Raw genomic sequence first — 10,022 nt, 5'->3', positions numbered from 1 at the left:
CAGAAGGAAAAGCTTAAATAACTGATAGTAGCATTAATGACCACCAAGTCATCAGACATTTTTATACTACCCTAGTATAGAGCCAAAAAACTTCCTCTCTGGTCACTTTCTCCCCCCTCCCTATTGTAACAAGTGAAGAGAAGTCCTTCCTGAAGCCTAGAGCTGACCGTCTCTGCCCTTCTCCAGTCATCTGAGGACCCACTTCTATGAACGGATGTTGTACTTCTGGTGTTTTCCAGATCTGACTCACCAAAATCATAACGGCTTTACCTATTCTAGGACTTGAAAGTCCATCCCGTTCTTACCATTTCTATTTATTCCTAAATGTCTCTTACCTTAAGACACATCTAAAATGTCTTTGCTTGATGCTCTGCTTCAGAGCCAGTTGTTTTTTTTAATTTTTTACTTAATTTTCATTTATTAGAGAGAAAGAGAGAAAGCAAAAGATTGAGAGAGAATGGGTGCGCCAGGGCCTTCAGCCACTGTAAACAAACTCTAGGTGCATGCGCCACCTTGTGCATCTGGCTTACGTGGGGCCTAGAGAATTGATTCTGGGTCCTTTGGCTTCACAGCCAAGTGCCTTAATCACTAAGCCATTTCTCCAGCCCAGAGAGCCAGTTTTGAGAATGTATATAGAAAGCAGGATGTCTCCTCCACTACCACCCATGCTTCAATTCATTGATCTTCTTGCATCTTCACTACTTTCATTAAAGTCCCAAATAGCCTCTTTGTTGCTAAATGCTTGTGTGCATATGCCCTAAACACATATAGGCTAATTCACTCTATCCTCCTGAAGTAATACCTCCTTGACTTTCTTCCTCCTCTCTAAGAGGTTTTATGTTGAGTTGTTCTGAATGAACCTGATTTCCTGCTTGTTATTTAATATTTTCTGGATATTTCTCAACTCCCTGTTTTCTTCCTTAACAATAATTCTCTCATATGCAATGGATGATCTCATCCATTCCTGTAACTTCAGTTATCATAAATATCTTGACTCCCAATTCTGTCTGCAGAGCTTGTACCATTTCAGCTATACTTCCCAGGACACTATCCTTTCTGTCCCTGCCTGGGTCCATGTAGTTCCTACCACGTAATTTCCAAACACATGACTTCAGAGAAGGAAAGAAAATAGTTCTTTTTTAAACCAAAACTGAAAAAAAAAATTTTTTTTACTAGTACTTAACCTAAACTACAATAAAACAAATATTAATCTATGTATTTGTTTTCTTGCTTTGTCTTTTTACTGAGCTTTGCACAGTATGTGTGTGTGTGTGTATGTGAAAGAGAGGGAGAGAGAGAGAGAAGGGGTATTCCAGGGCATCCAGCCACTGCAAACAAACTTCATGTGCCCCCTTGTGCATCTGGCTTTTGTGGATCCTGGAGAATGAAACCAGGATCCTTTGGCTTTGCAGGCAAATGCCATAACCACTAAGCCATCTCTCCAGTCTCCACAGTATGTTTTCAATAGGTAGTTGTCAAGTGTGATTGTACTTCCATATAATAACTTTTCTCTGAGTATCTGCATTCCCAAGCATTCTTTCTGGAAGGAACTGACATAAGTACTCATAGGCACACTGAAGTGTATGATCTACTAATGATGCTGTATCTCTTTAAATAGCACTGCAGGCTTCTGCTCAACTCAGAAAAAAAAATATAGGCCACAATAACTAAGCTGAAATATTAGATTGTGTAGCACTAACAAGTGATCCTAAAATATTAGTTCCCTAACCCAAAAAGGGGATGCTATATTTTACTCATACTGTATTTCTCTTAGTGTCTACACCAACAGAACCTTCATAAAAAGTGTCCTGAGCTGAACTGTACCTTTTCAATTTCATACACACTCTACATATAGTTGTAATTTCATCCAGGAAGAATTTCTTCCCAGTAAAATAAATATAAAATTTTACATTTCTTTTTATAAGTTTAGATGAAACTAGCTTATGGTTTTAGTGCTGTGCAAATTGTTTTTAGCATACAAATCATTAAATTACAGGTAAAATTAAGAGTGGCATTATTAACCACATATGCCTTAAAAATAAAGTTTTTGATGAAAAATTTTTTGTTGTTCATTTTTATTTATTTATTTGAGAGTGCCAGAGAGAGAAAGAGGCAGAGAGAGAGAGAGAGAGAGAGATAGTGAGATTGAGAATAGGCATGCCAGGGATTCCAGCCACTGCAAATGAACTCCAGACGCATGTGCCCCCTTGTGCATCTGGCTAACATGAGTCCTGGAGAATCAAGCCTCGAACCGGGGTCCTTAGGCTTCACAGGCAAGTGCTTAACCACGAAGCCATCTCTCCAGCCCAAGTTTTTGATTTTAATACACTTGCGAACACTGATACAAACTACAGAAAGTAATGAACTGAGTATTGTGTAGACTTGAAAGAATTCATCTGCACTCTAATTAGTAAGCATGATATTAGACGTAGTCACAGATGAGCAATAACAGTGGCAAAAAAACACCCCTCCGTTTTCCGATATGCAAATACACAAAACAGATCAGTCACTGAGGTTTTCTAATGTTTCTGCTCAGTGCCACTGAGCACCAGGCACCTCTGCATTAAGGCTAGGGATGCCCTCTAGGCCCTCTGTGCTTTCTACAAGATCACTCAGCAATGAGCCTCCAGAGTACTTGGGCATGTCAGAGGGAAAAAATTAGTTTCAGCAACCTCTGCTGAGTGAGCACTTAGGCCTTTCTTCCAAAGTGACTGTAGAGACAATATTTTTCAGGAGGTGATTAGGTGAAATGAGGTCTTACAGATGGATCCCTTATGCAAGAGAACTAGTGTCCTTATTAGAAAAGTAAAGGTACAAGGGGTGTCTTTATATAGAGAAGAATATATGTAAAGGCAAGCCAGAAGGTAGCCATCTGCAAATCAAGGACTAAGGCCACAAACAAAGCCAAATTTACAGGTACCTTGAATTTGGACTCCTACCCTGTAGAACTGTGAGAAAATGAATTCAGCCTATATAAGCCACCTGGCCATGGTGCTTTGTTATGGCATCCCTAGAAAAGTAATACAAGAAGTACAAACTAAGGTGTTTCTGTGCCAATATAATCCTATCCATCTAGATGCTATCTCTCTCTTGTGACGTTCCAAGGACCACTAAAAAGAATGTTCTCAAAGGCATAAAGGGTACCTGGCTCTCCAAAAGTGACCCAACTCTCTCCAAGGCAGTCTTTTCCCAGGGAGAGTGTTGAGTGTGCAAGAGGGAGCAACTAATAGGAAGAACAGAATTTAATGGCAAGACATGTGTGGAACTTAAGGAAAATGCTACCTAGCCATAGAGGAAGCAGATATTCTTCTTAAGGAAGAGGTTTAAAGCACTGTTCTTCTGCAGTAATGAGGATAACAGAAATGTTAGCTGTTCAGGCTCAGAACGACAAATGCCACATGTTCTCTCTCATATGTCATTCCTAACACGAAACAGTTTGATTTGTTTATAGGTTGTAGTAAGCAACAGTAATATTGGCAAGAAAACTACAATGATGGGAGGAGAGATGGGAAGCAGTACAGGGGGACAAGAGGAAAACAGAGGGACAGAATTCTGGGCATGGAAGGGTTTTGGTAGGTATTGGAGTAAGGGAAGGGGGAGGAGGAAAATACACAGCAGTAATGATGGCATGACCTGGAATCATAGAAACCTTCCTCTCTGTTAACTAATTAAGAGATATAATTCTTGTTTTTAATTTGTTTTGTTTATTTTTATTTTATTTATTTATTTATTTGGGAGCAACAGAGAGAGAGAAAGAGTCAGACAGACAGAGAGAGAGAGAGAGAGAGAGAGAGAGAGAGAATGGGCGCACCAGGGCCTCCAGCCACTGTAAACGAACTCCAGACACATGCACCCCCTGTGCATCTGGCTAACTTGGGTCCTGGGAAATCGAGCCTTGAACTGGGGTCCTTAGGCTTCACAGGCAAGCACACAACCGCTAAGCCATCTCTCCAGCCCAAGAGATATAATTCTTAATAGGACAAAGGGTTGATACTTTGGGCAGAAATACCTTGTAAGGGGAAGAGAAAGCTTAACTCTTAAACCATAGGCTCTTGCTGGTAAATCCAAGTTCCAGAATTGGGTTATCCCACAGTGAACTGTTGCTCAGGGAGGCCCATGAGACCCATAAAACATGGCAAGCCATTGCCCAAACACTTGGTTACCCACCAGAACTTTTGGTATACATATTGCTAAAGATAACACAGGCTGCAGTTGCTAGACATCAAGAGACACTGGAGCTGAAATGGAAGCCCACCCCCTACTGGCTAAGCCTCACATGATGGAAGTTACAATGTGAGCTTCTGGGGGGTAACGGTCACAAACAGGAAAACAGCAAGCTGCGAAATCAACCTTCCAGGCAAGATAGACACATCCGTGCAATAGGAGCACAAGGCTCTGGGATTAACCCACTATTCTCTGATTGGAAATTAGGCCTGCTCAATGGGAAGGAATTCATAGCTGGTACTGGGAACTAAGGCAGAAGCCTTTGGCTTTGAAGGTTATAGACCTTACAGGGAAGCTCCCACTGTTCTTTAGCTAAAGTGAGAGGGTATCCCTACCAAAAAATCTTCTATCTATGCCTATCTCCTTTAATCCACGCAGCTGTCACTCTTGGGTACAGAATCTGCTTTTTACAGATGGCAATGGATACTGCAGAGACTCAAGACCCATCAGTATGACAAGAAAAGAAAACCAACTACTCAGCATGAAATGAGTCACCTCTGTCACAACTAACAGGGTCCAGAAAACATTACAAAAATGGTGAATTAAATATGTGTTCTACTTGCACTACTATCCTGAGAACTCCATCTAGGGCAATGGTGGTAAATACTGAAGAGACTCAAAACTCATCAAAGCAGGAAAATTGAAGATGCTGAGAGCTCAACACTAAAGAAAATATATAACATGCCCTCCAAGGCTCACAGAGCATTGTGGAAGAGAGGGCGGAAAAAGAGCCACAGTGTAGGAAAGAGTTTTGACGCATTATTCCCCCCCACACACACAGAGACTGACTGATTCATTCATGACCCCCACAGTGAATTAACTCCACTTGGGAGGACCCTCAGTAGTATGATCATGGAGGAGGGGTAAGAGACTGTATGACAATATAACCAATAGCAACCTGTTCATACAATGAAGTGAGCTCACATTGCAACTCACTTCATTGTATGAACAGACTGCATGTTGAACAGACTGTATGTATCTCGGGTAATACATGTGTGTGTGTGTGTGTGTGTGTGTGTGTGTGTGTTTCTTTTCCTATAATATTGATGGACCTTCATTCTCCCTATTATCTGTTTAAAAAAAAAAAAACCTCCAACCAGGAATGAGAACAGTATGGATTAAAGAGGATAATCATAGTTATTTGAGAGACTTTTTGATGGGAACAGCCACTCTTCTTAGGCAAAAGCAGTGGGAGCTTCTCTCTGGAGTCTTACCCCCCAGAAGCTCACATTGCAACTCACTTCATTGTATGAACAGACTGCATGTTGAACAGACTGTATGTATCTCGGGTAATACGTGTGTGTGTGTGTGTGTGTGTGTGTGTGTGTGTGTGTGTGTGTGTGTTTCTTTTCCTGTAATATTGATGGACCTTCATTCTCCCTATTATCTGTTTAAAAAAAAAAAACCTCCAACCAGGAATGAGAACAGTATGGATTAAAGAGGATAATCATAGTTATTTGAGAGACTTTTTGATGGGAACAGCCACTCTTCTTAGGCAAAAGCAGTGGGAGCTTCTCTCTGGAGTCTTACCTTCTTACCATAGGAGAATGACTTGATTCTCAGTACCAAGTATGAGATCTCCCCAACAGAGTGGGCCTCATATCCAATCAAAGAGCCACTGGTTACCCACATAGGATATATGCCTCTATTGCACAGGTATATTTTCAGCTTGAAGGACCCCTGCTTGTTCATATTGTTGGCGGTCATCACCTCCCAGCTGTTTGTGTAGCACTCTACAGCACTATGAGGGTTATCCTTCTAAGTGCCAGCGTGATCTCTCTATGTCCTGTGTCCTTGCCTTGTGGTACCTTCAGCAATAGGGCCTTAACATTTATATCTGGTGGGTAACTAAGTGATTTGGCAATGGCCTGTATTGTTTTGTGGGCCTCATAGGCCTCTTTGACCAACAGCTCACTGTGGGGGAGAGGGGGTGACCCAGTTCTGGTACTGAGATTTACCAGCCAATGCTCATGGGTTTTAAGATTAAGCTTTATCCAAGCTCTACAGGGCCATTCTCCAGAAAATCTCCCAAAATAATTTTTAAAAAAATAAAGAAAATAAATGCTGGCTTTTCTGGCATCCCACTCCACTTTCTCTCCTGATCTACCTTCTTCAAGTTTTCCCTAAATGGTCAAACTCTATACTAAAACACTACAAAGGAGTGTCACCTGGAAAAATGTCCTTAGATGCCTCACTGATCTTTTTTATCACTGGATTAATGTGTGTGTCTTTCTATATTAGACTTAGCAAATCACAACTCTAAATCAGGATCAAAAAATATTAGCTCAGTCACTTAAAAAGGTATCATAAGGTCTTATATATTCTGTCACTGCATCTATATTTAAAAAAAACCTTTATATTCTTGTGTAATTTTATATAAGGTAAAAGTGATTTTAATTACTCTATGAAGCAGAAAACAATTACCAATAAGCTGGCCTTAATAAAGTTGGCTACATTGAAAAACAAGAAAGAAACTCTGTAGATCATCATTTTTCAACTCTATGAGACACTTTCAGTGAGTTTGTATCATTTACGATAACAAAAAATAAAATCTGTAATTATAATTTCTGTCCTTTAATTAGATATAAAGAGACCCAAACAAAATTTTCTCTAAAGAGAACTAAATTCTAAGGAGTGTGACCCACAGATGGAGACTTTGCCATGCCAGCTCCCATCTTGCCCTGGGCATGTCTCCCATTGCTGAGGAAGGTATCATTGCCTCCCAAGATAGGCTCAGGAAACTCCTGAACAAAAATTCTCCAGGCTTTGTTAGAACAGCAGTTCTGGGGGTGGGTTACCAGGGGAAGCACCAATCTGCCCTGATAAAATACAACTTTTATCATCAAGCTATGATTGGCACATCTCAGCCCTTGAGGAAACATCCTAGAGTTGCCTATTATCCCAGCAGCTGCTGCCTCCCTCATTCCTCCTCCTTTCTGTTTGCCATCCCATTTTGGTCACATGACTACATCACTGAGTGTTCCATTCTCCAGCTCATTTCTTAGCGGTTTTAAGGACTATGTGTTCCCAAGGTTGCCCAGGGTGTCTATTTTTATCTCACAAGTGACTCAAGTAGCATTCAGTCACTCATATGAACCAGTTGCCTACAATCTAGTCACTGCTAATACCACCTGTCTACAGAACACTCCCTACAATGTCTCAGGCAACAGTCACTCATTTTCACAAGCTGACCTCACACCAACTCCTCTACTGGAAAGCAGATGGGAAAAAGATTTTTTAAAAATATTTTTATTTATTTAAGAGGGAAAGAGTGAGAGAATGGGCTCGCCAGGGCCTCCAGCCACTGCAAACTCCAGACACATGTGGCCCCTTGTGCATCTGGCTAACATGGGTCCTGGGGAATAGAATAGAATAGTCTTTTGGCTTTGCAGGCAAGCACCTTAACCAGGAAACAATCCCTCCAGAACAAAGGTTGATTTTTTGATGACTGAATTTTGTGTTATGATGTGTATCTTAAGGAAATTTCCAAAAGTCATGTGCTAAAGTTTGGTCCTCAGCTGATGCCACTCTTGGAAACAGGTATGAACTTTGGGGGTTGGGGCCTATTTGCAAAAGCTCACTGGGGGATTCCTTGAAGGTTATGGTGACACTTTCCTCCAGTCCTTCTGTTCTCTTTCATGAAGGGTTTTGCTCTCCTGTGCTTTCACCATTGTAACCTACCACACTTAGGGCCTAAGTAGAACCAGGCCAAGTGACAATGGCTGAAAAATGTGACCCAAAGTAAACAATTTCACTCTTAAGGTGATTTCTTTCAGGTACTTTGTCACAGCAACAGGAAGCTAACACAAATTTGCTTCTTTTTGTTTCTGTCCCTTGCTCTGTCCAATGAAGGGATTATTTGAGAAATTTTTCCCTTCTTTCCACTAAGGAAAGCACTCATGGATTAGACCCTTCTTCCACTCTCTCAGACTTCTGGAAATCTCTGAGCCACCTCTGATCTGAGCCTTGTACTGAAAAATATCTTCAGGTCATTTTTCCTTTCAAACTTGGCTCAATCAGTTATTTTCCCTTTCTCTGAAGATTTTCTAAACTGTCTTCCACTTTAACCAATGTTGTAATGTTGTAAGCCATTAAAGCAAAACAAAACTAATGAAACAGCTTCAGCGTGTTGCTTTTTAAGATCCTAAAGGTGAAAGGCAAAAACGAATATATTCTTTGAGGCTCTTTGAAGAGGAGCTGACATTCTAAAACATGTATACATTGTCAGCCCACCTTACAGACAGGCTTCCCTTAATAGTTCTTCTGCTGCCATGTCTCCCAGCAGTCCCCACCCCTCCAGTGCTGCCTGCCTGCCCCTGGGCTTTGTACAACCCTGGAGGAGGTCTCGGCCCCTCCCCTTGGAAGAACAGACTGATATAATCAAGTGTCACTCATTTACCCCATGCATCCAGGACTGTGATTGTGATATATTATTTGTTTGGATTAAATAATGCAGATCAACTGGATTCTGAATTTGGCCCATGGAGATCGGTCCAACAAAAGAAGACATTTTTGCTGTCTCTTCAAAGCTTCTCTTCTTGGAGCAATATAAATGACTACTGCTTATAATTACTCATAGTGGAGGATGAAAGGAAAAAAGATAATGTTACACTGATGAAAAATTTGAAACAAAGTAGAGTTAAGCACTTGCTTATTCATTTTAATTTTTGCAAAATGGAGTCTGTGACTTGAACAATTTTTTGAGTCCAAATTTAGCCATCATGCTGCCACACACCATATAGAGCTAGTGAAAGAAATAAGGGAAGAAAACAATATGTTGTAAGTACCTATTGTGCTGAAAAGTATATGACTTCTCCATGAGCACCTGACTTTCTCTCTTACTCATTTGTCTTTTATTGACACTTCTCTTCCACCTTTCAATGACAATGCCTGCAACTTTAGACTTCACTTCTTCATCCTTTAGGGTAAAAGTTTTACAGTCCTCAAATATTCCCATTTAAAATAAATTGTTACATGATGTCTAGATATAGTTATGATATAAACAAGAATGCCCAGCAGATGAATTCACTGAATATTTATTTGATTTACTAGAATACAGTGATGGGGCCTGGGATAGCTTAGTGTTGTTGAGGAGAAAGAAAAGGAGGAAGAATAGGAAAGTCTAAACCAAAGACTCTAACAAGGGGTGGTCAATATAGATGGGTTAAGCAACAAAGAGAAGAACGTTATTGGCAAGTCAAGAGTGCCTGCAAAGCAGGAGGAGTTATAAAAAGTAAGTGGGTGCCTAACATACACTGATTGAGGGAAAAGGACTACAATTAATGATGAAAAACTGATAATCAGGAAGGGAATTGGTCCACAGCAGCATCCTGCGCCTATGTCTATTATAGAACATCCAACATTCTCTATTGAAATCATCTCTTTACTTGTGTATACCTTCCTAAAGGAACTAAATAAAGATCATGCATTTCAGAGGACAAGGGATTCTGTATCCATCTTGTGTAGAACTAGAAGCCTAGCATATAGCAGTTCAATTTGTGTGTGTGTGTGTGTGTGTGTGTGTGTGTGTGTTTGGTTTCCTTCTCTTTTTTATGGTACTGGGCCTCACACATACTAGGCAAGTGCCTCTCAGCCACTGAAGTATATCCTTAGCCCTCAATTTATGGTTGCCAGTTAAATAGATCCACATCCTTTCATCTATATTTCTTACACTTAAACTCCTTATTTTGAGGAACTGAATATGCTTCATACATGAGGACACTTAGCTGTGTATCAAGTTTTCTCAGACATGCAAATGCCCTTGAAAAGTCTAAACTATGGGAAATATGTTCAGAATC

Source organism: Jaculus jaculus, chromosome 10 (assembly GCF_020740685.1).
Source record: "Jaculus jaculus isolate mJacJac1 chromosome 10, mJacJac1.mat.Y.cur, whole genome shotgun sequence".
Taxonomy (NCBI): domain Eukaryota; kingdom Metazoa; phylum Chordata; class Mammalia; order Rodentia; family Dipodidae; genus Jaculus; species Jaculus jaculus.
This window is presented reverse-complemented; position numbering follows the sequence as displayed.